General features: G+C 39.3%; 1 protein-coding gene and 1 long non-coding RNA gene across 5 annotated transcripts in view; both read left to right on the forward strand.

The window, feature by feature from the left end:
• Window positions 1-24,810, forward strand: part of ESRRG (estrogen related receptor gamma) — a 381,433-nt gene that overhangs the window by 83,663 nt on the left and 272,960 nt on the right. The gene's annotated exons all lie outside the window — the stretch shown is intronic.
• The window catches only part of LOC149918884 (uncharacterized), a 32,146-nt gene continuing 7,336 nt past the window's right edge, over window positions 1-24,810 (forward strand). The window contains exon 1 of the long non-coding RNA XR_016464010.1: window positions 1-24,750. This is a non-coding gene — a long non-coding RNA (uncharacterized LOC149918884). The remainder of the gene's footprint in view (window positions 24,751-24,810) is intronic.

The following is a 24,810-nucleotide window of genomic DNA, read 5'->3' on the forward strand; positions in this document are numbered from 1 at the left end:
TACTAGGCATCTCTTTGAAGTAATTATAATGATACATTTTAATTTGATGTTATCTGTATTCTGCCAGGGATTTTTCAATGGGCATAATTTGGATAAATATCAAGCACTCCAAATGCATTTGAATTCGGCCCAGGTCAATAATGGTATTACCATCTGAAGGCTCTGGATGGGCTTAGTCAGATGAGCTGGGGAGTTTATTCCAGTTCTGATGGCACTTAGCTGCTCTGACGTCAGATACCAGCATAACAATTCATGCAGATGGAAGAATTGCACTGAAAAGGTGGCTCTGACAAGAAAAAAAATGAGCCTTTGTTCAATGATCTAACACTGCTAGACTTTGGAGTGAGCTGACTCAAAGCTCATTGGTTTGGGGTTCCTGTGAACATGGAGAAACTAGAATAACACTCAAGTTTTTAGTTTGTTTCCTTCCAAAGTGCTCTGTCCTTCATGGCTGGCTGGCAGTCTCACCTGCACAGTTTCAGTTACATCAAAATACGAAAAGAATGCTCTACACAGAAAATCCTTCTCTCTCCATAATTTAGAGACACCTGATGAGTTCACCATCTCTAAGGTTGTTCAAAACATGAAAAGAAATTATTTTAAGATGCTTCTACAATTTGTCTCCGTTCTTTAAAACTTCGTAAAACTTTCCTCTTTTAGGAGATGTATGAAAGGGGAAAGGAGCTCTGATTTTTCAGCTGTGGGTCATTAAGTGACTCATAATCACATCTGAAAGGCAGCACCTAGTGGATAGTGAGAAGAGGCTCGGTGGAGATGGTTTTGTTGTGCAGTGGTAGGAGTAAGGATTTGATCTGTTTTGCTGTCTCAGCATGGTATGGAAAATAAATTTTTTGTTCATGAATAGCATTATGGTCTGAGACCATGTCCCAAGATAGGAAATGAGGGGCAAGGGAGAGTGTTTATGCTTAATGCTGTGGAATTATAGCCTACCGTATCAAAAGTGGTAATTTGAAGAATTCGGTCAAAAATGGGCTACAGTAAGCATAATAGGTATAACTTATGCTTGTGCTACTCTACTTTTCCAAATCTGGTTTTGTGTTGAATGGACTTTGTTTTTAAATATATATTTTGAAATGTGAATCGTGGTGAACGTCAGTGAAATTTATTGTACTATTAAAATCCTATTGGGTCTTTGTTTATGAAATGTATTTTCCTGTATCTGAGGTTTAGGGAGGCTTGATAATGAGGCTGTGAAGATTCATAGCCCCTTTTCTGCAGCTTAATTTAGGCTCTATATCAAATATGTAAAATAACATTATATCTTTCTGCAGCCTGTGTGTGTGATACATTTTTGTATTATTTTCCTGCCAATGTTATTTCTTTCACAAATGTAGAGCTGGAAAATGGTGACATGCTGACAAGCTTCTCTTTCTATTATTTTTCTAGCTACAGAGAGTAAATCCAAATGATACTGTGGTCATTTTCTCAGAAGTTTTATGAAGGTGAAATATGTTCATGGCCACATGTTCACAAAGATTGCATTATTCTTGATTTTAATTAACAGACAACTATCTGGGGGGATTTGTGAGGAACTATTTCAGAGGCCTATTCTTACCATAACTGAGGCCTTTTACCTTCCAGTTTAAGATACCTGAAGATAAGCGATCCCACTGAAAAGCACTGCAGTGCCCCCACCCATATGCTACTAACCTGGCAATAAGCTTCTGTTTTAGATGTGATGGATCTCATAGGATGGTGATTACACTGGAAAAGCATTGTTTGGATTTTCATGGGCTTGGTCCAATCTCATTCTTTATATAGCAAGTCACCAACACTTGCTCGTGATGGGCTCTGTGATTCGTCAGATGTGGGTATGGTGGGATTGGTTCCTGGGCTATTTCAGTCTTCAGCTCAGTATCTCTCTTCCAAGGTTGTATTACAGTGTGTGACATAGGAAAATACCATATAGAGCTCTTGTCTGTAACTTAGGAATATTCTTCCAGTGCTGTCTTGTCTTGTAGAATGGATTATTTACATCTTGGTGTTCAAATCCTCCCTGAGATCCAGGTTCACAGAGAGCAGCACACAGGTGGCTCTGAACAATTGTTCTCAATTCTTCAAATATCCTTTTTATTAGCTAGATTAAGTAGTTGTCTCTGGCCATACACAGAAGAGAAATTTTCAAAGGATGGAAATGTCGAAAGAATAAGGTAAAATGTTCCCTTTTCCTGAAGGCACATTCTTAAGTACAAGACAAGGGCATTGCTCCACATTTATGTTGGTGTAATTGAAATTAGAATCCTGCCCTAGCAGTCTGTATGAAAACTGATAAAGATCAATTTTGTTACCTCAATGAAAACTGAAATATCAGCAAATTGATCTCCTCTTGCTTACACTGATAGAAACCATGAGTAATCCCACTGAAGGCTTTAGAATGACATATGTAAAACTCGTATTCTCTGATCAAGCCCCAAAGTCTTTGGAAAAAAAAGCTTTCATTTTCCAGTATGTTTTAGATTTCTAGGAGTGGTAAGGGAATGAAATGATCAGCTCTGTCTCTAAGATCTCTACTGACAGTATGGCCCTGGTTTGTATCTTCTTTGCAGCAGTGTCTTTGAGTCCTACATCTGCCATGTTCAAGATACTGTTTAGCTAGAGAAACAAATCTTTGGGCCCAGGTTTTCCTTTCAGATGTGTCCTGGGATGGCAAAAGAGCAAGGCTCTATTAATTGTTGCTTATTCAAGATGCGTAGCATGACATAATAATACTCAAACAATTAGACAAAACAATTGCAATAATTATCTTATAAAAAGGCAGGGTAATTTCCTTTAAAATGAGAATAACCTCTAGAGGAGATTCTGCTGCAGTTTAGTTTTTGTTTTCTTAATTTTGAATGGATGTTTTTAAATTGAAATTATTGAGATATTAATGACCCCTGGGTTCAATTGAATTAAGACATATAAGTGAAGTTTACAGAACTTTTTAGGCACTTTGGTAAGGCCCTTGAAATTTGGAAAATGATAGGATGTAGCTACACTGATCTTCCTGATGTCATTGTCCTAAATTATTATAAAATGCGACTAAAATTCATACAAGCAAGGACAGGATCCATGAGTATTTCTTCTCATTCTAATAATGGATTAGTAGACCAAATCTTCTCTTTGAGAAAACCAAATGTATTTCAGTTTTCATAATTTTTTTTTTTTTTTAATTTATTGTTTAACTTTGAATGGAGTGTTTTGTAGCAAAAAGATTGATCATTGACAGAGAAGGCTAGAAGTTGATCTTATACTCTGCTATTCAAATTCACAAATAATTTTCACTTCTAAGAATTGACGACTGAAGTCCATAGCACTTCTTATGTGAGACAGATCACTCATGCAAATAAAGGCTTACAGGACCAGGATCTGAGATATGTTATTACAGAGTCATTTCCTGCTGCAGTCTTGGCTTGTTGGCTTCCTATTTGCTAATTTTATAGGTTCTATTTTTCTTCCAGAAAAGATTGTTACATCATTAATAATGGATCTTATTGTTGCTTTTAATTTTTGTGTTATCTCTAAAACAGCTTGAAGATGTATTCATTTCCTTAGAAGCATTGAAGTTAAAAATGCTAGAGTTTTTCAGTTATACCCTCTATAATTTTAAAATAATTTTGGCATTTTTTCCCTTCTGGCAACTGAAGTCTTTAACCTCATGGGACTCTGATTTACAGTGACACTACAGTCTTTTCAAAGGCAACATTATTATGTCACTGATACTGAAATGATACAGTCAGAAATAAGCAGAAAGTAATTAAGGGACAAAATTATTACAGCGGAGCAGACTTGACCCAGAAACTAAGGGCCACACTCTACTTGCTTTTCTTGAGCAAATAGTCCCATTGCATCTCATTCAGACATGCAGCACTGGCATAAACCCAGAAAAAAACCTTCAAGGAAGTCACTAGTGTAACTGAGATTAGAACGTAGCTGGGATAGAATTGTGTATGTATGAAAGAAGGAGGAAGAGATTATCCAAAATATTCATTTAATTTGAATATGTATAGGAAGAGAATGAAAGTGTTGGGCCAAATTCTGCTCCCACTTATATTATCACAGCCCCATGAAGTCTGTTGAGGGTAGAATTTGATCTGACATTAGCACAAACTAACTTTTACATTTGCCAGACTCTTATTTGCTCACAGCATGTGGCAAGCCAGAAATATAAATAAATCAAATCTGTTTCTAGGAAGAACCCAGCAACCCTTTGAAACTTTCCTTCTTTGCATTATAAGAAAGGAAGGGGTAGAAAAAGGGGAGAGGATGGAGGGTTACATAAATGAGAGCAGGTGCGGTCGTGCAGAAGTAACTATTCAGCATATGTAAGTGCAGTTGGAAAATCATTGTCTTGCAGAGAATACTTGAAATTGGTCCCTAATGGCCTTGGTTTTTGTCATATGGTCTTGATTATCAGGCTAAAATTGCATTGCCGATGCCTTTAGTGTGAGCGAGATAGATGAATAATTATTACGTGCGCAGAATACCTTTCTGCAGGGAGGAACCAGGACATCCCCTGGTCACTGCAGCTACCATTACACTTTGCTGTCAAGAAAACTGCAAGTGGCCAATTCATCTCTTTCTTATTGTTCTTAAAATATATGTTTATAATAGTAAATGCTCATACCTGCACTAAGAATGGGCAATATGAAGCCTTGACATTGTGAGAAATAATTGCAGGACCCAGTTATTTATGGGATTAAGGGGATGCAAACCCTAAGTGTCTTATTTTATTTCCAAAGAACTTGCTTTGTTTTTGTGTTCATGCAACTCTGTGACTGTATCAAGGAGACAAATGAGCTTCTAGTAGCTAAAATATGCACATACAAGATACATCAAATTAGTTTAGGAATGATTTTTTTTTCCCCATCTTTTTCCTTTTTATCAGTTAAAAAAGGGCTTGCACTCTGCCTTACTTTCCTTTGCCTTTGTCTCCATTACTCATTACTACTACAATAACAGAAATAGTAGTAATGAGGTTAACAAAATCTTATTGCTAGCACTAAGGATAAGTCTCTGCAGTATTGAAAAAATCACTCTGTCCATGTCGGCCTCTGCACAGAAAGGGAAATGTGACTGCAAGGTTCACAACCACTCTAGGATCCATGACCACGACCACACTGCTCATTCATCACCTGTATATTTACATTAAATCATGGCTGGGTATGCTTGCCCTCTACGCAGTCCTTTGCAGTACTGGCAATTAGTTATGGGATCCTCCAGTTCCTAAACAGTGTTCACTGAATTTCCTTGTAGCTACAAACAGAACACAGTGGACTTGCTTCCTTCTGACATACCTTCCGAAGCACTGAATGTGCATGGGGTGCAAGCATTTCAGGACAAGATTTCTAGCATCTGCAGATTTTCTGATAAACTGCCTGATGCCACTTGCCACTAAAACCCTAATGAGGTGCCCCCCAACAGTTTTGATCAAATAATCAGACAACCACCCCAACTATTTGGGCCAACTAACTATCTTTTTCTAGCTGTTTTAGTGATGACTCCCTGTTATGAACCTGAATAGATGTATGTGTTTAGCTTGAGTATGAAGAAAAGAAAGAAAAAGGTAATAAAAAAATCACATTGAAAAGAATGGTTTTTTAACCATGTTTTAGTATCTTCCATTAAATTCTCTGAATGCTCTTCTTGCATGAGTAAATTAATCATCATGAAACATTCCTCTTGAATTAACGCGTGCTTCTATACCTATTTTACAGATAGCTAAAGTCGAGCAGTGTATATCTACACCAAATGCAAAACAGAATGCGTAGCTATGTTGGGTTAAATATAATTCTGTGATCCATGTGATGACTGACCAAATTGACAGCTGGTGTTAAACCTGAAGAGGAGCCTGAACTGAAGCACAAGCTACTAGTCTCAGCTCTGTGATACTCACTGCTCTTTTCTCTTGTTAGCAGCGATCTTAGGTTGTCCAACTCAAAGTAGGAAGACTTTCTTTTCCCCCTGGAGTACCAAAAGTACCTAAGGAAAGCCAAGTGACCTGCTTAAAGTAAGTGCCAGGGAAGGATGTGAGAATTTGGATTTCACTCCCATATCCTAGGTACCACTAATTATACAGGAAAGTATTCAGACAGTCTACCACCCTTGCTTTGTTAAAGGCTTGCTGTACTTAAAAAGGAAGTGCCTGGCATCCAGTAGAAGTAAAAAAAAAAAAAAAAATGGAGAAAGAGAACACAAGGGAAAGAGGACCTGACCCTTTGGGAAGGATGCTCCTTTAGGTAGATGAGGAATAAGTCTGTTATACAGTCTTACTGCAATTATTTTTATTGAAGGATTTTTTTAAATGCGGAGTGCAAAGGTTTTCTTTGAGCATGGCTGTGAACTTTGTGTCACGGGCCCCGGATCTGGCTTTGAGCAAACTGTGCTCTCTGCAGAGCTTTCAGGAAGAGATGCTCTGAGTGTCCTCACACCGTCTGTCTCTATCCAGATACACATATGAGCAGTTCATTCAAGTTAGGAAGGGTCCCAAGGAAACTCCAGAAATCCAAGCTCCTATGTAATCCTCCTTTAGTAACTACACTAAACTATGAACAGGTTTTAGGAGGAGTTCTGTAGCATCTCAGCCCCATTTGAAATTTAATATGGTAGGCACAGCTTGAGTACAACCAAACCATTGACAAGTGGACTGATCTGAGATTTTTCAGAGATGAGATCTATATATCTAAGTATGATCCAGGTGATTTGAACCTCACCTATTGTGTCTCATTTGTTCCTGCTGATCCTGATTTACATTGGAGCAACATCTCTGTTTTCTTGAAGTACCCTTTTAAAAGGCTTGGTCTGTTCAAATAGAGAACACTGGTCTTAACTGGGACTAACAGAATCTTTTGCTACAACTCACAAAGGTCTCAAACATCTTCTGCAACATTCTCTGTTGCCAGAAGTCATGTATTTTTTACCTATCTCTACTGTAGTCAGAGAGCTGCAGCAGGCTGTTGCTGGAGTCTGTAACTCTGAAGGTGTGTAGAGTTACCTATCCACACGTTTTGCTTCCTGATGAATGGTCTTTGATAAAATCACACTTCCTGGTAAAAATTAATGGGGTTGTCTTGCTGTGGATAAACGTCTTACTGCATACCACAGGGTTGATATTATGTAAAAGGATACTATTGATACTAAGGAAAAAAAATGGAGAGGGAGAGAAAATTTTGTAGTTTATCATGTCCTAAGGTTTTCTTTTAACTTTCTTTTCTAATTGAAAAAGCTGAATTGATCGAATCATTTGAGCCCTGATTTAGCTTTTAAAAAAAGAAGCAAAAGCTAAAAATGGCTCAGCAAGCAACTGAAATGCTATCGCAAGCTAGTGAGATCGATAAGGTAGAAAAAAAAAAAAGGAAGAAGAAAAGTTTTTGAGTGACAGTGTGAAAATGGGAAATTTAAATACATCTATATTGTTGCATTTTGCTCCATTGTATATTGCGTAAAATACACCTCGGCAGTATGTTTCCATGCAATCCAGAAGGTGATTTATTAGTAACGCTGAATTTGTGTTTATGTTCCAGACTGTGAACTACACTTATAGCAATATTTCTGTATTAAGATATTAATACTAGAAGTGCTACCTAAGCTTAACTTTACCGATAAAAGTCAAAATGTAGTTTATGGTGCTATAAATAGTAACACTGATATTGACACTTTCAGCAGCATCTAAGTCCCTGGAAAGCTGTTTCTGATACTAAATGAAAATGCAGAGAGCTGGCAGTGTATTTATACATTCCAGGGAGCACAAATATTTCATCACTTTCAATATTGAGGTTCCCTTGTCCTTTGTGTTGAAGAGTATTTAAATATTTAGTGATATAGTCAAATATCTCAATTTAAAGAGCAGTGTTTACATGAATTATTACATGCAAGTTGTTTTTTATAATGATGCTTGCCTTATGCATAAAAATATTAAACAAGTGCAATGATCATTGTTAATCAGGACTGATCATTGATGATGGGCTTTGACTTTATTCCTTGCTTGGCTTTTTGGAGTCTTCTAGATTCTTATTGCTACTAGTGAGAATTTAAGGTATTCAAGATGTAGCCTAGTATTATCTCTCTAAACATCATCTTTCAGGAGTTGAAAAAATACACATCTGTTGAATTATAAATCTTTTTTTCCTCATTCAATTTTTTTCCTAGAGGTCTTATCACATCTGTGAAACATCTGGGAATAGCAACCAGGACTCTTGACATTCCAAACCCTCTTTAAATTAGGGTTGCTGATATAGAGCACTATCATGGTATTGTCTTTCCTCCTGCAAGACACGTGTCAGACTGTTTTATGTGTAACTTCCTGTATATTATTCAAAAGAAAAGATGTGGATGGTCCTATCACCATAACCTGATATTGGCCATTCTGAAAGTGTTAGCAAAGTTGATTCAAATTTCCATATTTTTAGTTTGGAAGAACATCTGAGAGCTTAGATCCTTTTAAAAAAAGTGTGATTGACCATGCCTCATTTTATGTAGTAGCTCAAAGTGTTCATTCAGTGCTCATTCATTTTGTTGTTTGGAGTCATAGGTTTTATTTTCCATACTTCTAGAGGATCACTGCTCAGGAAAGGAAATCTTATTTTCCTCATTTCTAATTTTATTGCTTTCTTTACATTACATTGTGTATTACTGCTTACTCTTGGTTTCTTGAGATGTCCCCAAAAGTATGAACTGTTTTATCTAAGGTGAGTTTGTCTGCTACATGTATATGAGATGCATGGGTACACAAGTCAAACCAACATATCATTTTTTCAAACAAGTTTTGGTCCTTAGTGTATTTATTCACTGGAGATGAGTTAGAACTGAAGGATCTGAATGTCCCATGTTGGTGTGAGAAGTGTAGACCCCTTTGAGGCTAAGAAGGGTTGAAGGATCCCTCTCTGTAGCTCTTGGGCTTGACTTTTAACCTTCTGTCAGAAGTGTATTTTTATCTGAGGATCCATGGGGATGGTTCATGTGAGCAAGAGAGTGAAGGTGGCCATGGGCACCGAGCTTAGGAACTAGCTGTGAAAGAAGGTCTGGAGCATATAAGATTTTTTCAATACTGTGGTTATGCCCAAATTTCTGAAGTCTCACTGAATCATAACTGGTGCACTGTCTCATTCTCTTTTTCCAGAAAATATAAAGCTTTCTTCTTTTTAAGGAATTTTAAAGGAGTGGTAAATATGGATCAGTTTTATCAATCCTGATTCCTTGCAAAATATATTTTGGGAGTTTGACAGCTGACACAGTAAGGAGAAGCTAGAGTAAATGCTCTTTTTCCGAAGTCTGGGTGAAAGCAACAGCAGAACCATCAGTTCTTGCTTTTTTTTTTTTTTTTTTTTTTTTTTTTTTTTTTTTGTAGTTTCTAGCTGTTGATTTATAAGACTCTACTTCACTCCTTTATATTCTGAAAATAACTTCTCGCTTTGATTCACTAGAGTCCATGTTTAATGTCTCTTGCCTAATGTAAGTTGTGGCTTTCTCAAGCTTTTCCCCAAAAAGATGACTATAGGGTAGTAGATAGTCTATTTTTGGACACCAGTCAGTATACTTTATGCTTTGTTGGAACAGTATGTAACAATGAATTGAAAGAGAGCTTGTATTTTTGTAGCTCTGTGACTTTATCCATCCAGGAAATAACAGATTATTATATTAAAACATGCTCTGAGAAAGCACTGGTTTTAGAACATCGCCTTTCTATTTTACATTTCATTTAAAATTACTTTTAAAGCTGTTTCAGACTGTATTCATGAAACATTCAAGCAAATATTCTCATGACAAGGCAAAGATCTTCCAGAAAGGTTAGGAGTATGTTCTTGGGATTATATGAGATTTAGTTATTCTTTCTTTTTTTTTTCCCTTTGCTCTGTATCCCCCCGTTTAATTAGATAACTTCTCCTATTTTTTCTCTTAGAATTCTTTACCTTAATTTTTGTAGGAATTTATGAACTCTAGTTTTATTTACAGTTTAAAAATGCATGCACATGTAGATTCATGGCCATGTGATTAGTGTAAGGGAGATAGGGAAGGAACGTTAAGCTAAGAAAGAAAGAGAAAAAGATGTAGTTCCACCATATGCAACAACTGTGTCATTGCTCCATTATTTGTTTGTTGGAATAATGGACAAATGGAAAAAGCTCCCGTTGATTTCAGTGGGAACAGAAGTTAACTCAAAATGAGCAGCTTTCCTCTATGTCAAATATTTGGAGGACTCAGGTGTTAATTTGCAAAGAAAGATCAACACAGATGGGAAAAGTTATTGCATGTGGAAAAATAGCTGGTTGAAATGCTGATCCACACAGTAAGGGCCTAATCTGCTTGATGCCACATACTGACTTCAGTAAAAGTCAGGGCCTTTGCTAGAATCCAGGCTAAATGGTAGCAAAAAATCTAGATAAAGGCAGAGTGAAGTGTCTCACTGGTGTGAAATCATAGGTACATAGAACTTCCCCATACAGATTTGTACATAAGTTTTCTTAGAATAAAATGTTCATAAAAGAAAAACAGTATCCAGGAAGACAGAGCATCCAAGGCAACCCATCTGCAGTCTTGTCATATGATAGACTCGGACAAATCTAAAGCTGCCAATACAACTGCTCAAGAAGTATGCCAAGGGAGCAGATGCTACCTCTGCAAGGATATTTTCCAAAGTTTGGCACTCAGGATCTTGTGATTACCATCCAGAGACAGAGAGGTGAGGAAGAGAAGAGGAATGATGTTGTCTTGGCACCTTGCAGTGTCAGCCTCCCTTTCACATTCGCCTGAATTATGTCTTTTCAATTCTTCTTTCTTCCTTCAAAAGAGTAATCTGGTGTGGGAGTTAAAAAATGAAGCAGATATGATGAAAATAGAACTGTAAAACTTGATACAACCTTTGAAATATTTATTCAAAGACAAATTCATGAACACATTTAGATTTATGATGCATAATCATGTTTTGGTTAGCAAGAGGCCCACAGAGGTGCTGGATGAATCTGTGAGATCAGAAGGCGGAGGGTAGCTGTGAACTTACTGGAATGGAAGATTGTTATTATTTTTAGAGAACAGCCTGAAAGAGATGCCACTTATTGCCATTCCAGTAGCACCGCTTCATTCTGAGGGCTGGGGTGTCCATCCAGGGCACTGCCAGGATCAGACCACTGCAAGGAACCATTCCTGCATGGGCAAAGGCTTGTGAATGGTGCAGTGAGGGCAGAGAGGAGAGGGGGCTGCCGTGGGGCTACAGGCAGCACCTGGCAGGGCAAGTTGGTGTTATTGCTCTGCCCCAAAAACAAATGCAGATCAGATTTTTTTTGGTTTTTTTTTTCGGCTGCAGAGTTGTTGAAATACTTCTTTGTTTTCTTTCTCTCTGTACTGCTGAGCATGGAAGGGGTAAGGTGGGATGTAGCATTCAGGTGCTCAGCTTGTCCCGTGTCATTCACTATCCATAGACAACCTCTGCAAGACCTTCTATATTCTGTGCTCATCCAAGGAAATGCAAACATAGCCAGCCTGGAACAGGCTCTATTCCCAAAGGTTTATAGTTTCTTCCAGGCTTCTGCTGCTAAATAATATTCTGGTAATTTTGTTTAACATGAGAAAATACTCTTCAAGGCGCTAACACCAAATTGGAGTTAGAGAGTTTTCTTCCCGGATTTCAGATGACAAGGCCATGTTCAGAGCCTTTCCTAAACCTACCCAGCTTCTGACCTGACTCTGCCTTTAGTCAAGACCTGCAAGCAGAACAACTAGGAAACGGCGTCTTTTATTTTGTTATGAGCTGTGTTTGGGCTGGAACTTGGGAGGAAGGAGGTGTGCTAAGACAGCATTTCTGACGCTGGTCCCTGCTGAGTGGTGACCGCCCCGTGCTCTCCTGTCCTGCTGAGAGCTCTGTCACCACATGCTGCTCACGCACGAGCCAGCCCCGTGTAGTCACACAGCGGCACTCTGCCCTTCCCTGCTGCTGGACGTTGCAAAGGTCACCCGAAATGATCCAAGGGCATTGTTTTCCTGGCATGAGCAGTGTGAGAGGGGACCTTTGGTTGAATGCAGTGCTTTTTTGTTCTGCCAAGGTTCTCCTCCCTATTGCAGCTGCTGCAGACTAGTGCTGTAATCTCAGTGCTTCCTTCTGTGCAGCAGTCTGAATGTGTCCTAATGTTTCCAGAACCCTCACCCAGACCCCTGCACTTTCTGTATTACGAAGCATGGGTCCTGTGATGGAGCTTTTGGTTTCATCATATCCTTGCCTGATGGTATCAGCTCCAGCTAGTTGTCTACCAAGGGGAAGGTTTTGTACTGGTTTTGGCCCTGTCAGTTTGACTGAGCCAGCCACTGTGGTAGCAAGATCTTGAGCAGAAATCCCCAGTAAGTGAATCTTATTTGCTCAGATAGAAATAGAGCAGCCAAGGCAGATCATCTTGTCATGTTGTTTTTATGTGTCCCTGAGTCGAAAGTCATTTTTAAAATGTGAGTGATGCAATTTCTTGCATCTTTCATTTAATATGCTGCTTAGTAAACAGTGTTTTAGATTAGTATATTTGTAATTTAAATGAAGACAATACATCAAGTCAAGTCAGAAAAGAAGGAAGAAGTTTAAGGAATGATTGATGCCTCTTTCAGCATTATGCCCTCTTTCAAAAAAAAGAAAAAAGAAAAGAAGAAAAAAGCATAAGGAAAGGGAAGAGGTGGGTTTATTGAGGATCTACTGGGGTAAATGAGACAGAGAGAAACTATTGTTCATGGGCAGAAGCACGCTATTTTTAAAACCACAGTCAGCTCTGATAGCTGAATCTGTTTTCTTCAAGCGCACTAATAAATTCTGCCTAATTCATTTTTTATTCTCTCTTGGGGTCTGCTTGCAGATTTGCCTCAACAAAGGAAGCATCATGTTACTTCTTTTAAATAATTGATGGCTCTTGGTCCAAGCCAGCTTGAAGGAAATTCAAAAATAGGTACTGATTGAGTAAATACCCTGCCTCTCCCGGCCCCAGCTCTTATTTATTTTTGCCGTCTGGATGACTGGCAGTTGATGATGATGTCATCGAAGCTTTGGGTACACCCTGCACTTAGAGCTCTGATTTCATTTATGTATTTATTTGTATTTAACATTGTTAATTGTAAAGTGTCTGATGCAGCTAAGAGCTCTTCATAAATCATCGCTGGTGTTTTGCTGTAACAACGGCCAGGCATGGGCTTCAGCAGCCAGTGGGAGAACTGGAACCACTGGAAGCCGGCTCATGTGAGAAACTGTTACTGCTCTGAGACTTTATTTGTAAGATCTGTGGACATCTTGTAATATAACTATACAATGTCATTTAGGTAAATGATTCTTGAATATAAGAGGAGCTGAGCAACCTGATCAAGCTGTAGGTGTGCCAGTTCATTGCAGGGGAGCTGAACTAGATAAACTTTGAGGGTCTCTTCTAACTCATACTATTCTACGTTTCTATTAAATGTGTAGGAAAAAAATGATACTTTTTTTGTTTTCCAAGCAGACAAAAGCTATAGCTTCTCTCAATTAAAAAATTGTAATGCCTAAAATCAGTACTCACCTAGTAAATAGCATAAGGTCTTTTTGACCTTGCAACGTTACGTGGGCATGGATGCTATTCAGCTGAACTACTCTAATGTCCAATGCTTTGGAGAAACTGTCAGGTATTTCCTCTAATGCCATGCCTTTGTTACCCACGCTCACATGGTGATCCTCGCGGAGTCTGAGCAGTTTGAGTGCCTGCAGCCATAATGGGATCAAGTCAGAGCTTCCCGGCTAGGAGAGGAAAGCACCACCAGAGCATGTCCACACTGTAGGTGTGGGTAGATGGAGTGGGCTGAGCGTGGTCTGGTTCTGGTCTGGGAGCCGTGCAGCTCTTTGGTGTAATGCTGCCGTCAAGCTGCAACTCCTGCTGTGTGTTACGAGTAGCGTGAGATCGAGAAGCACAGGATGAAGATGGATCTGTCAGGAGTGTGCCGTGCATTTTGCATATTTATCGTCCTCGTTCAGCTCTTGTAAAGTGAATGTTGTCTTCAGTAAAGTAAGCGCTGTAATGGCAGATAATCTGATTTTCAGAGAAAGCTTGCTTTGAAAAATGGAGGGATGGAGCCAGGTCTGTGCATTTCCTTTTCTGCCATTCAGAAATCAGTCTCTGCAGTCTGTATTGAGAAAACTGTAATGTTTAGGAGGGCAAGGTGGAGCAAGTAGTTTATTTTCTGAAGCCTTTCAATCTAGACAGCGAGAGTGCAATGCAAGAGTGAAACTTGAAACAAACTTTCAAAAAATGCCAGCCAATGTGAGGCAAGGAAATGCATGTTTGGGGGTCTAGAAAGCATCCTGAAGAAAGTATGAGTAGCATTACAGATGTGTAAAAGGTTTATCAAGTGAACATGAATGCAAGATGCAGTTAGTTGCATGCTGTACGTAGGGGACAGTGAGCATAGAAGAATAACGGCATCTGCATTTTGGTGCATTGTTTAGAAACTTCCCTTAGAGATTGTTCAAACTATCTGTCAAAAGCTCAGGTAAAAATTTAATTTGATGATGGAAGAAGCTTAAAAAGGGGACACTAGCTCACTTAGTGTGTTAATGCAGTCTTTTTCCATAGAGGGAAACCAAAGACTTGCTGAAGGCATAGCATGCTAAGGTATATCTATTAGTGTGTGCTCAACTCTGTTGCCTGGGAGCTTTTATTAAATGCAATGGCCAGGAAAATTGACCTCACTTTTTTCTTTGAGAGTTGGATCCTGACTCATATCACGTAGATGTATAAAGCTGGCAACTTACTTATTTATCAGTGAAAAAAGCACTTAGTTATTAAAAAAAAAAAAAAAAAAGAGAGACAGAGAGAGAAAAGCTTGCAGTCGCATCACTGGGATTTTAAATATAAACTGCATCACAGGATATGTGTATGTTATTTGGTGTAACAGAGACCCTTTTGTCCAGGGATATAAAGTCATATTACAAATTGCATGCCACAGAATACCCCTGGTTTTTCTGATGGCTGGGCTCTCTGGTTATAAAGTGCTACTGCAAGCATTCTGTTTAGAAAAGGAAGTAAAAGCCTCTCCAGGGTACATAGAAAATGCTGATCCTGAATGTAAAAATGGACACATTTTAATCCTTAAGTTATTAATTATTACTCATGATTAATTGTAATTATTTTATTACTATTCCAAACCCTTGGGTCAAATTGCACACTAAAGTCAGTAAGAAATTTGCTGAAAAATCTCTTGATTTGGTGCGTTATCTCATTGTATTGGATATTGGATATTATCAGTTGCAGTAAAGAGACCAACTGCTCTCATGCCATCAAATTACAGGATATATTTGGGTTGCAGGCAAAACTCCATTTCTTTCAGTGTCATCAGATATAACCATAAATTTAAAGCACAAAGGGAAGGGGAAATAATCCCTTCACCCACGAAGATGTAAATTAAAAGTTGCCCCACGCCAAAAAGCGTAATCCTAAATGAACCTTACATATGTTCAGCATATACGCTCTGCACACACGCGGTATGAAAAGGGGATGGAAGTGCTTTGGGATCAGACCATCTTACTGAGGGATTTTCAGTGAGAAATCTTGGACTCCCCTCGCAGCCCTACCTTCCGCCTCTCTCTCCTCGAGTAACCAGAAGAATCTTTTCCTTCTGAGCATACAGCTTGCAATATACATAAAAGCAGAGTTTGCTTTGATCCTGACAGCGAAACGTTTATTTTTAAACTGGGACTGGGCTGCTGTCCAGCAAGGCTCTCTCCTTTGCACCGCGCCCCGGCTCCGCACTCGGCGGCAGCGAGGAGCAGGGAAGGGCCGGATGGGTCCTGGCGAGCTCCCTCCACCTCCCGCTCCCCTCATTCTCCCTTCTCCTCCGGTTTTGAAATTCAAATTGAATGCAATTTTCAGCTCATTTGAGCCAGAATATACTCTTGCTGAGCTTCAGTGGCTCTTAAATTCAAGCTAGCAGGAGAAAACAGATATCATCTGTCACTGAGGGTGGGAAAGAGTGTCCTCCCCACGTTTTATTCATGGGAGGCAGGGTTGGACAGACTAATTCAAGTCTTTCTGACTAATCGCTCGCTGGCAAACTAATCAGCTAATCGATGCGACTGGTTTCTTGTAGTTTGGTGTCTTTTGGCAGCTTTTTTTTTGTATTTCTCCACCCTATTTAGTATTTATATTTGCTGTCCTAGAAGTGCCCTCGAGTCTCTGAATGCCTGTGTTCGGTTTCTGACTGTACCTTTTATTGTCTCCTCTAAAGACAGTAAGATAGAAAAACCAAAAATCAGAGAGTTGTCAGAGGAGAGGGGAAGGGAGAGAGATTTTCAAAGAAAGCTTAAAAAATAGGAAGAGGCAAAGGGAGAAATTTGTGTTAAATTCATTGCTTGTTGTCACATCAGCTGCTTTAGGACTTTGTACGTCTATGGGCTACATTCTATGTAAAACCTGTTTTATATTAATACATGCACAAATAACTCATGGGTCACCTCAAGGGAGGGGGGAGTGCTACTCAAAGAAATTCAATTCCCTATTTTTCCATGCTGTTTGTTGTTGTTGTTGTTTTGTTTTGTTTACTTATCGTGATTTTTGAAACAAAGAAGAATCTCACAGAAAGGACTGGATCCCACTTTCATTGAACTCATTTAGAAACTCCTTCGTTTGGTGAAAATTGCACTGGTTTGGAGAACTGGCAAACTACTTTCAAAGGGAAATGTTGCAAGAAACAGCAATTTGGTTAGTGCAAGGGCAAACCTAAAGTACAATCTGTGCTAGTAGAGAAAATAGGTTACTTAATCTAACAGCATGATAGCATTTTAATGCTGCTCTGAGCAACATCAGCTTGTTACTGGCAAAAATCCACAACCTGAATTTTTGTTGTAGCAAAATCTACACGTGGTAGAGGATGTCAGGTATACATGGGACATCTGCAAATGGTGAGAACATGTTAAAAGTCAGACTGGCAGTAATATCAAACACCCTGCTAGTCCCTCGATTGTTTTATGTGTTTCAAAGCCTCAATACATTACTAAACCTGGATTATAGATGGAAAGCTGGCATTCTGCAGCTTCGTTGGTAACAGTTCCTTGTTCCTTGCACTGAACAAGCGTTTGTGCACAATTAGAGCCCAATACTGTGAACAGTTTTGCCTTTAAGCATAGTGATGTCAACCAGGGAAAGCATGCTGCTCTTCCGTCATTACTTTATCTGATGATTGAAGATTTTTTTCTGCTAGTATGTTCCCTCCTTCCTTCATCCATGCATGTAAGTAGTGTAGTTTGATGGCATAGCAAATTCTTCAGCAAAATAAAAATGTTTAATAACCTTCTGTGCTGCACAAATAAACTGATATGTTTTGTAACAATATTTAGCTGTGGCTTCAGGCACCATAAGTTCTTCCACTTCAGAGTGTTATAATCCCCAAAGAGTAGATACTTTTTCAACATGAGATGATTCAAAGCAGTAAGTTCGGCCTATGCAGTCAGCTGGCCACTTTGCAGTAGCTCAAGATAGATACCTTACACAGAAGCCAGTACACAGTTATTGCATAAGTTGGATGCTTTATCTTTGCAGGCAGAATGCAGGTGTGGAAGATGGAGGGCATCATCTGTATGTACTAGGAGCAGTCTAAGTTCACTGGTGGAACTGGGCCCCTCGACTGCTTGGGCAGCATGTATGGACCCGTGTCTGGATCATAGTGCAGAACAGGAAGGTGGCAGGCACACAACTGCCTGGGCAACAGGAATTTATTCCAGTGGTCCTTGTGGTCTTAAATGTTAGCTTTGATGTATTTACAGTTTCTGAAGCAGGGGATTTTGGAATCCCCATTTTAATTAGGCAATTAAATTCAGTTTAAGCCCTGTTTCAGGTACCTCAGTGCCTCTCTGAATCATCCCCTTTGTCTCCAGCGGCTCGGTTAGACATTGACACTGACCTGCAAAGCTGGTACTACAAGTCCTTATAAAGAAATCTGATATTCCTATGGAAGTTATGATGATGTATGTAAATCAGCTGCCACATCCACACTGTCACCTCTTCAGCTGAAAAAGAAGGGCAAACCATTTCGTTGGTAGCTGCTGAAACCGTCAGCTGCACTGTCATTAATACTCTACCCTCTTTCCTGGAAACTCAATATGTCAACTACCTGATGTACCCTTCCTCTTCCAAGAATACATCTCTCCATTCCTTCAAATTCTTCTTGAGCCGGGACCTCCCATCTGTCAGTTTATTGTTCTTCCTCTGGCCCATTAGTTTTCTCTGCCATTCTTTTTTCATTGCCTCATGCTTTTTTTTAGAGTTTTATTATGTGCTAATGACTAGAGAATCTGAGCTCCTTCCAGGAGTATATTAAGTGATATGTCTGACCGCTGTTACACCTTTTATTTTCCCTCTTCTTTCCTATGGGCTGTGATATCTACAATTACACTGTTAAGACTATGGTTACTCTTGGCACTGCCCCATTTGGACTTTGGTGTTGGAGCTGTTTCCCAGGGAACTTCCCAGATACTTTTTTTGTGATATCTGGGCAATGACTCTTTGTGCAGCATTGTTTCCCCAAAACAGATCTTCCTGGTCCTTCTCCCTAGATACCATTCGTGAACTTTCTTCTTCTTCACCCTCAACTCTGTCTAGTGGCTTGATCCTGGTAATCCCTGAGTTCTTCTGTCACTGGCCTATAATTTATACTTCAGGGGTCATGTGGCAGCTGGAACTCTTGAAAATAAACTTTATGATGGGATTTGTAGAATAAAAGGTACTTGGGTGGCTCTGAAAGTAATGCCTCCTATTTATTTCCATGAAAACTGCAACAGATACAAAAAGCACATTAACACTATCTGATAGAGCAAATTCTCAGCTACAAAACACTGCTTCTCAACAAAGTCACAACCATTAGCTATGCCTTTTCACCAGCAATGAATAAGAAGCTGTATGCCATGCTTGTAAAAATCTGCACCATCTACTGCTGGAACACACCATCCACCATCCACTGTTTGATTTCCATAAACATTCAGCAAGTGTCAATGAATGTCAGTGGGAGCAATTTTTTTTCTGCATGTAGAAATTCTATGACACACATTTGCTCCATATGCACTCCCATATCCGATGCCATTTTGTCAGACTGCTCTTCTGCTACCTTCTGTGTTGCACGGCAAGAAAATGGAATGGAATATTGGCAGGAAGGCTCAATTTCTGCTACCATACCACCACCATCTGCATCTGATGTGGGACAACATAATAAAATAGTACACATTATTTTCAGAGTAGACATTGTGTTTTGCTTTGCAGCAGCACTAGATCTATGCAAATCCAGGTGAAATTATGAGTGTATGATGGTTTTGAGCATTTTTTGAAGCCGTTGGTCACAATGTTGTACAATGGTTGTAATTCCCCTCTCCTGGAATGTGCTCTTCTTTAAGCCTACTGCCATCTTTCTTGGTGTGTTCTTGACCCATGTATGAAACTTTTCTTTGCAGAAAACATGCTTCTTTGCATTCCTTCACTAAAATTTCTATCATCTGAATGGCTGCACAATCATTGCTTTTTTTCTTCTCTTACACATGGATTTGCACTCTTCTCTCATTGAGATGAAGAAAAGGATTTTAGTTAGCTTAGAAGTAGCTGGAGTAAAGAAATTTCCTGATTGTCCTTAACAATTCTCTCAAGTAGAGAAGAAAAATAGGCCAGTGTGACTTCTTTTCTCGAAAGAAGTCTGTTATGTCAATATAAAGGATACCCTTCTGCTATGAGCCTACCAAGCATGATGAATTAGTAATACTTATTTTCTGTGTTTTATCACATGTGTTACTAGGGAAGGGAGGCTCAAAAAAAAATCACTTTACAGTTATATTCATGTTCATGTTGATCACTATGAGCCTTTCTGTTTTGTTTTTCTTTCCTATGACTGCTGCAAATTCCACTGGCAGGCTGGTGAAAATTTTCACCAGTTTTCCATCCGCATGTAGCAAGGTACAAAGGTACAGGGATGGCAATGTAGCTTGTATGACACAGTGACTGTGTCCTAGGCATGGTACCCATTAAATGCTGTGGCATCTTTGGCCCTTCTCCTTCACCAGGCTTATGTGTTTTGATCATATTCTATATTCTGTTTCCTGTGCACCCTTGTGAGAACACATCTGGCAATAAAATCACTGCACTGCTATTCTGAGCAATCGGTTGCTGAGATGGTTGCTAACTTCATGTCACTTGTCTTCTGCCTTAGTCTTCTACTCCAGTGTGTTCATTCCAGTCTTCTGATACTGATTCTGAGATTTTCAGCTAAGCAAAACTCTGGCTCATTTCAACATTGGCATAAATGGGATTTTCACTTAAAGTAGGTCCTTTGCAACTCACCTTTTTGTTGCAGCACATATTCATGTATGACTTTCCATGCTATTAAAGAGTGGCAGTTGCACAGTTTTGTGTGTGAGCAGACTATTATGAACATATTAAAGACAGAGATTTCCAAGTGATAAAGAAATGGCTTGACTGCAAGTCACAGAACTCCTAAAATTGTCACATTAGACTATGAAAAAACATGTTGGCATGTCTATCTGTATTTTGCATATGTAGATGTTTATCCGTAGAGAAAGACATGTACTTCATGATATCTCCTAAATAGCAGATTACTTGTTGCTGTTCAGAGGTCACTGGGTGACCTGGAATTCCTGTTTGATTATAGCACACTCAGTAGAGATCACAGTTTCAAATGAATAAATAACTGGCAATCGGACTGTGAGCGTTTGTGGTATTGAATGTATAAACTGTTATTTTCACATTTTAATTTCTTATCTACTTTAAGTATTACATATATTCATTGTTCTGATTGGTTGTTATTTGTTATCATTCTCTATGTATTTTTTTTAATTTTTTTTTTTTTACAGTGCTAAGAGAAATTTGGTAGTGTAGGATCTGAACAATTCTCTTTGAAATTATCTTTCAAACTGCTATTGACTGTAAAAGGATTAGTGGTCATGTTAGGGAGCCTGAGAAAGTGGTCTTACAGCACACACAGCATCTGATTCCTAAACAACAATCCTCCCAAAGTCAACCCTTTGCCCGAGTCAAATTTCTTTCCATCCTGGTACAAACCAGACTGGGACGACAAATTGTATCAACAAAGAAGCATGACATTAGCCTTGCCTATATTTTCAACAGCCTTTGTATTGCCATGGCAACAATAGTTTTAATTATGGAGAGCCAAAATGATAACTTGTATATCAGATGGGGCTCAGTTTTCCCTGTGGACAGAACTCTGATTAGGCATTGGAGAAAAGCTTTGTATCTTGGTTTTCCTCCCAGGCTGGATTTTATTATCTGCTTTAACAGACAGCTGTTTTGCTCACAGTGTGAACTCAGAGGGGCTGAGGCAGGCTGAAGGGCTGCTGGACCCTGGCCTTTCAGCAAATGAACTGAGCCTCCTGCTCTGGGGCAGACTGCTAGGGTGCTGGTTGGGGTGTTTAAGACCTGTCGTCTCACTGAAGGACTGCTTTTGGCTTCCCTTTGAACTGATGGAGATCTGTGTATTTGGAAAAGCCTCGTGTGAAGTGATGTCTAATAATCAGCCTTGACAATGTTCAAGATTGTGCTTGAGGGACAAACAAGAAGTTCCACTTCAGTGGTAGACTTGAAAAACTGCAGAGCAGCTCCACATCCAAATCCAGCTGTAAGGTGGGAAATAAATATGTCTGCATGTGTGTGTGGTAGGAAGCACATAAAAGTGGCTGTCTTCACTACCAGAAAGGTATTGTAACAAAAAATGTGTGTGTTGCTCAGGTAACTTGTTTTAAGAGAGAAAAAAAATTGTTTGATGTAAATCAGGATATTTTCTGTTATTCTTTTTTTTTTTTTTTTTCCGATCACTCACCTGGAATTTTAATGCACTCCTTTCCTATTTGGTTGAATGGTGACCCTTGTAGGCTATGAGGAGTCTGATTCTGGGTTATGAACTTCCTCACAGTGCTTTAAGAGATGTCAGTGAGGAGATGGGTTATCTCACAACTTCAGAATCTGCTCTGACACACTGACATTTTTAGAGTATGTTCTCCCAGTTGCAGGTCTGAGGCAGCATCGTCAGGAGATTATAGCCAGAGATCATGAAATCACTGAGAATAAGAGTTGCAAGATCACACCATTAACTAGAAATTCAATTATTCAAATGTGGTTCCAGAATGCAGGGGGCTCAGCAAGCATGTAGGCTAATGTTTAGACTTGCTGAATCTCTAATCCCACTCCTTACAGTGTTAGAACAGCTTTCTTCTTTTTAAACACGAAGCCCTGTGCAACCATTTCACTGCTAATTGTACTGTCGATTCACTTATACTTTCCTGAATTTAAGAAGTCCTGCTTTTATGACTGTGATTTTGGAATTTGAGATCATAAATTAAGCCATCTTATGAAATAAAGTAAGAAGTTTGCTGGTGTTTTTAATAAGATTTTATGGTATGTATGGCAACGTTAAGTCTGTCAGTCCTGGCTTTGCTGCACATGTGTAGCTCTGTGCTTTGAGACCCTTGAAATGTCTGTTTTTAGGACATCAGCAGGGGGCTAATGAAAAGGCTTTGTTGATTTTAACGAATTGCAAGCCACTGTAGCCAAAATAAATATAATCTGCTTTTTGGATTAGTTGTCACACATGATTTTACCTACTAACAGTGATTAAAGAACCCTGGTGGACCAGAAGCATAGCTGCTCTCTGATGACTCTTGCTAAAATAGCAATAAACAGAAGTAAATAAAGACTAAGGGCATTAGTTATCTTTAATAAACAGTGTCACTGCACATAATAGTAGGGAGAGACTTCAGAAACCAATGTCGTGTGCAGCAGTGTCACTTCCCAGTGCAGAGAAGGCCATGTGAGAGGTCACTTGACCTCCCTGCAACCCAGTGTCTTGCCCAGACCTTCCTCTCCGTCATCCTCACCCAACAGCAGACTGCAGGAATGAAGTAGAATATGTCTGAATCTAGAGAGACTCTGAAGGAAAATGAAGGAAGTGTTTAATTGCTTATGTAATTATGCAACCTCTTAACCACTGTAATTCCATCCAGTTAGCAAATACAGGACCAAAGATGGTCCTGTGACTGTCCCCACTGGCACCTTTTATCCCTGGTATTTTCCCAGTAATAAGGGTAGATGTGTTTCCTCATCCCATTCACGTCTCCTGCGAGAGGCCATAATTACCGTTGATGCTATTGTACTACTCCTTCATACTAACTGTTGCTTTTAATCAGTGGATAGAAGAAACAAAACAAATGAAAACCAGTTCTCTTTTCCTAGAGGGAATTACTTCTGTAGTACTCAATGTCAGCAACAATTTTAAGCAGTATTATATGGGGCAAAACCCCTTCCTGAGAGAGGCAGAGAATGGAGGAGTTTCCTAGCAGGAGCATTGAAAGCCAGAGCTTTTGAAATAATAAATAAGTAAATAAATAAGTAAATAAATAAATAAATGAGGGATTGCAAAACCTGAGAAAGATTACTTTAGGGAAAAATCCTACCAAAACAGGCAGAGGGGCTGAGCTTTCTAATGAGACTTCAACTTTTATTCATCTGTCCCTAATTGTACACCCCTAGAAGGCACGTGGCACTGCTCTATGAAGAGTTTATCTCTCATATGACGGCTAAAAACCTTCAAATTAATCATGTAAACATCCTCAGGCATTTTAGAATTTTATTACTCTTTTCTGATGTATGGAGTTAAATTCTCGTTCAGTGTTTTCAGTGAAGTCATGCCATGGTTACAATATATTTCTGGTTTTACAATATATGGAAAAAAAGCTTTGATATCATGCTCAGGAAGGGAGCAAGACCCACCAAGGCACCATCCTTCTCTTGGCTGGAAGTCATTAGGAGTTTGGAGAATTGCCCGATGGTGTAATTCAAGTCTTGACTGCATATCTTATTGGTTAAAAATAGGAGCCAACTTCAGCTCATCAGTTTTGCTAAGAAACTATTGATTGTGATTAGCAAGCTTAAAAATAATTACCTGGTGTGTTCATTGCTATCTTTGGACATACTCTCATATTCCTACTCTGATAGAAAGTATTGAGCAGCACAATAGGTTTATTTGATGACTAAGGTGTTACACTATGCAGGATACTGAGCACATCTTAATTGTTCCATCTCTTGGTGACTGACACCTGCACAGGGACAAAACCCACAGGTCTTACTGAAGCTTAATAGGGAGCGTAGAAGGAACTGTCTGAATCCCCTTTGTTCCCATAGAGGCTTATCCACATTTCCAGTTGCAGTCATCATCGTTGCCACACAGATTTTCTTGGGCAGCTCCAAACCCACAGCTACTGTATCCTGCAAAGGAATAAAATACTGATTTGCTTAGCACCTGGGGAACAGGGATGTGTTTCACCTGGGTTTTAACATATAGTTTGAAAGCCTGAAAGTGTTGATTCACATGTGGTAGTGAGTTGATCCCAAACAGCTGATGCAGTTCTTATGATAAAAGGCTGTCTGTCTCAGGAAGCTGTTGGCCTTTTAGCAGAGGTAGTTGTTGTAAGTACTTAGGTTCTTGCTATCCACAGATACGTGTGTTCTAGTGAACCAGCATCTGCTTCAGCCAACTGAGCGTGTCTGGAAGAGAGACTTATACCTGTCAGGCTCCAACCTAGGCTTTAACCCTTGTGTGCTCTTAGAAAAGCTGCTTTATTGCTGTGGGCTGTTGTGAGAGCCTATGAAGAGTGACTTTTCTGCTTAAGTGTGTTATCAGAAGAGGGGCAATGATAATGCTGTTGAGTAATTCTGTGTCTTCAGGATCTCTCCACCTGGTGCTTCTGAAGTCATATTCCAGGTGAGTGCACCTGTAACTTTGGGACCCTGTAATTCTTACAGTGGTTTTGCTTTTTTATTT

This window comes from Phasianus colchicus, chromosome 2 (assembly GCF_987193195.1).
Source record: "Phasianus colchicus chromosome 2, bPhaCol1.hap1.1, whole genome shotgun sequence".
Lineage (NCBI taxonomy): Eukaryota > Metazoa > Chordata > Aves > Galliformes > Phasianidae > Phasianus > Phasianus colchicus.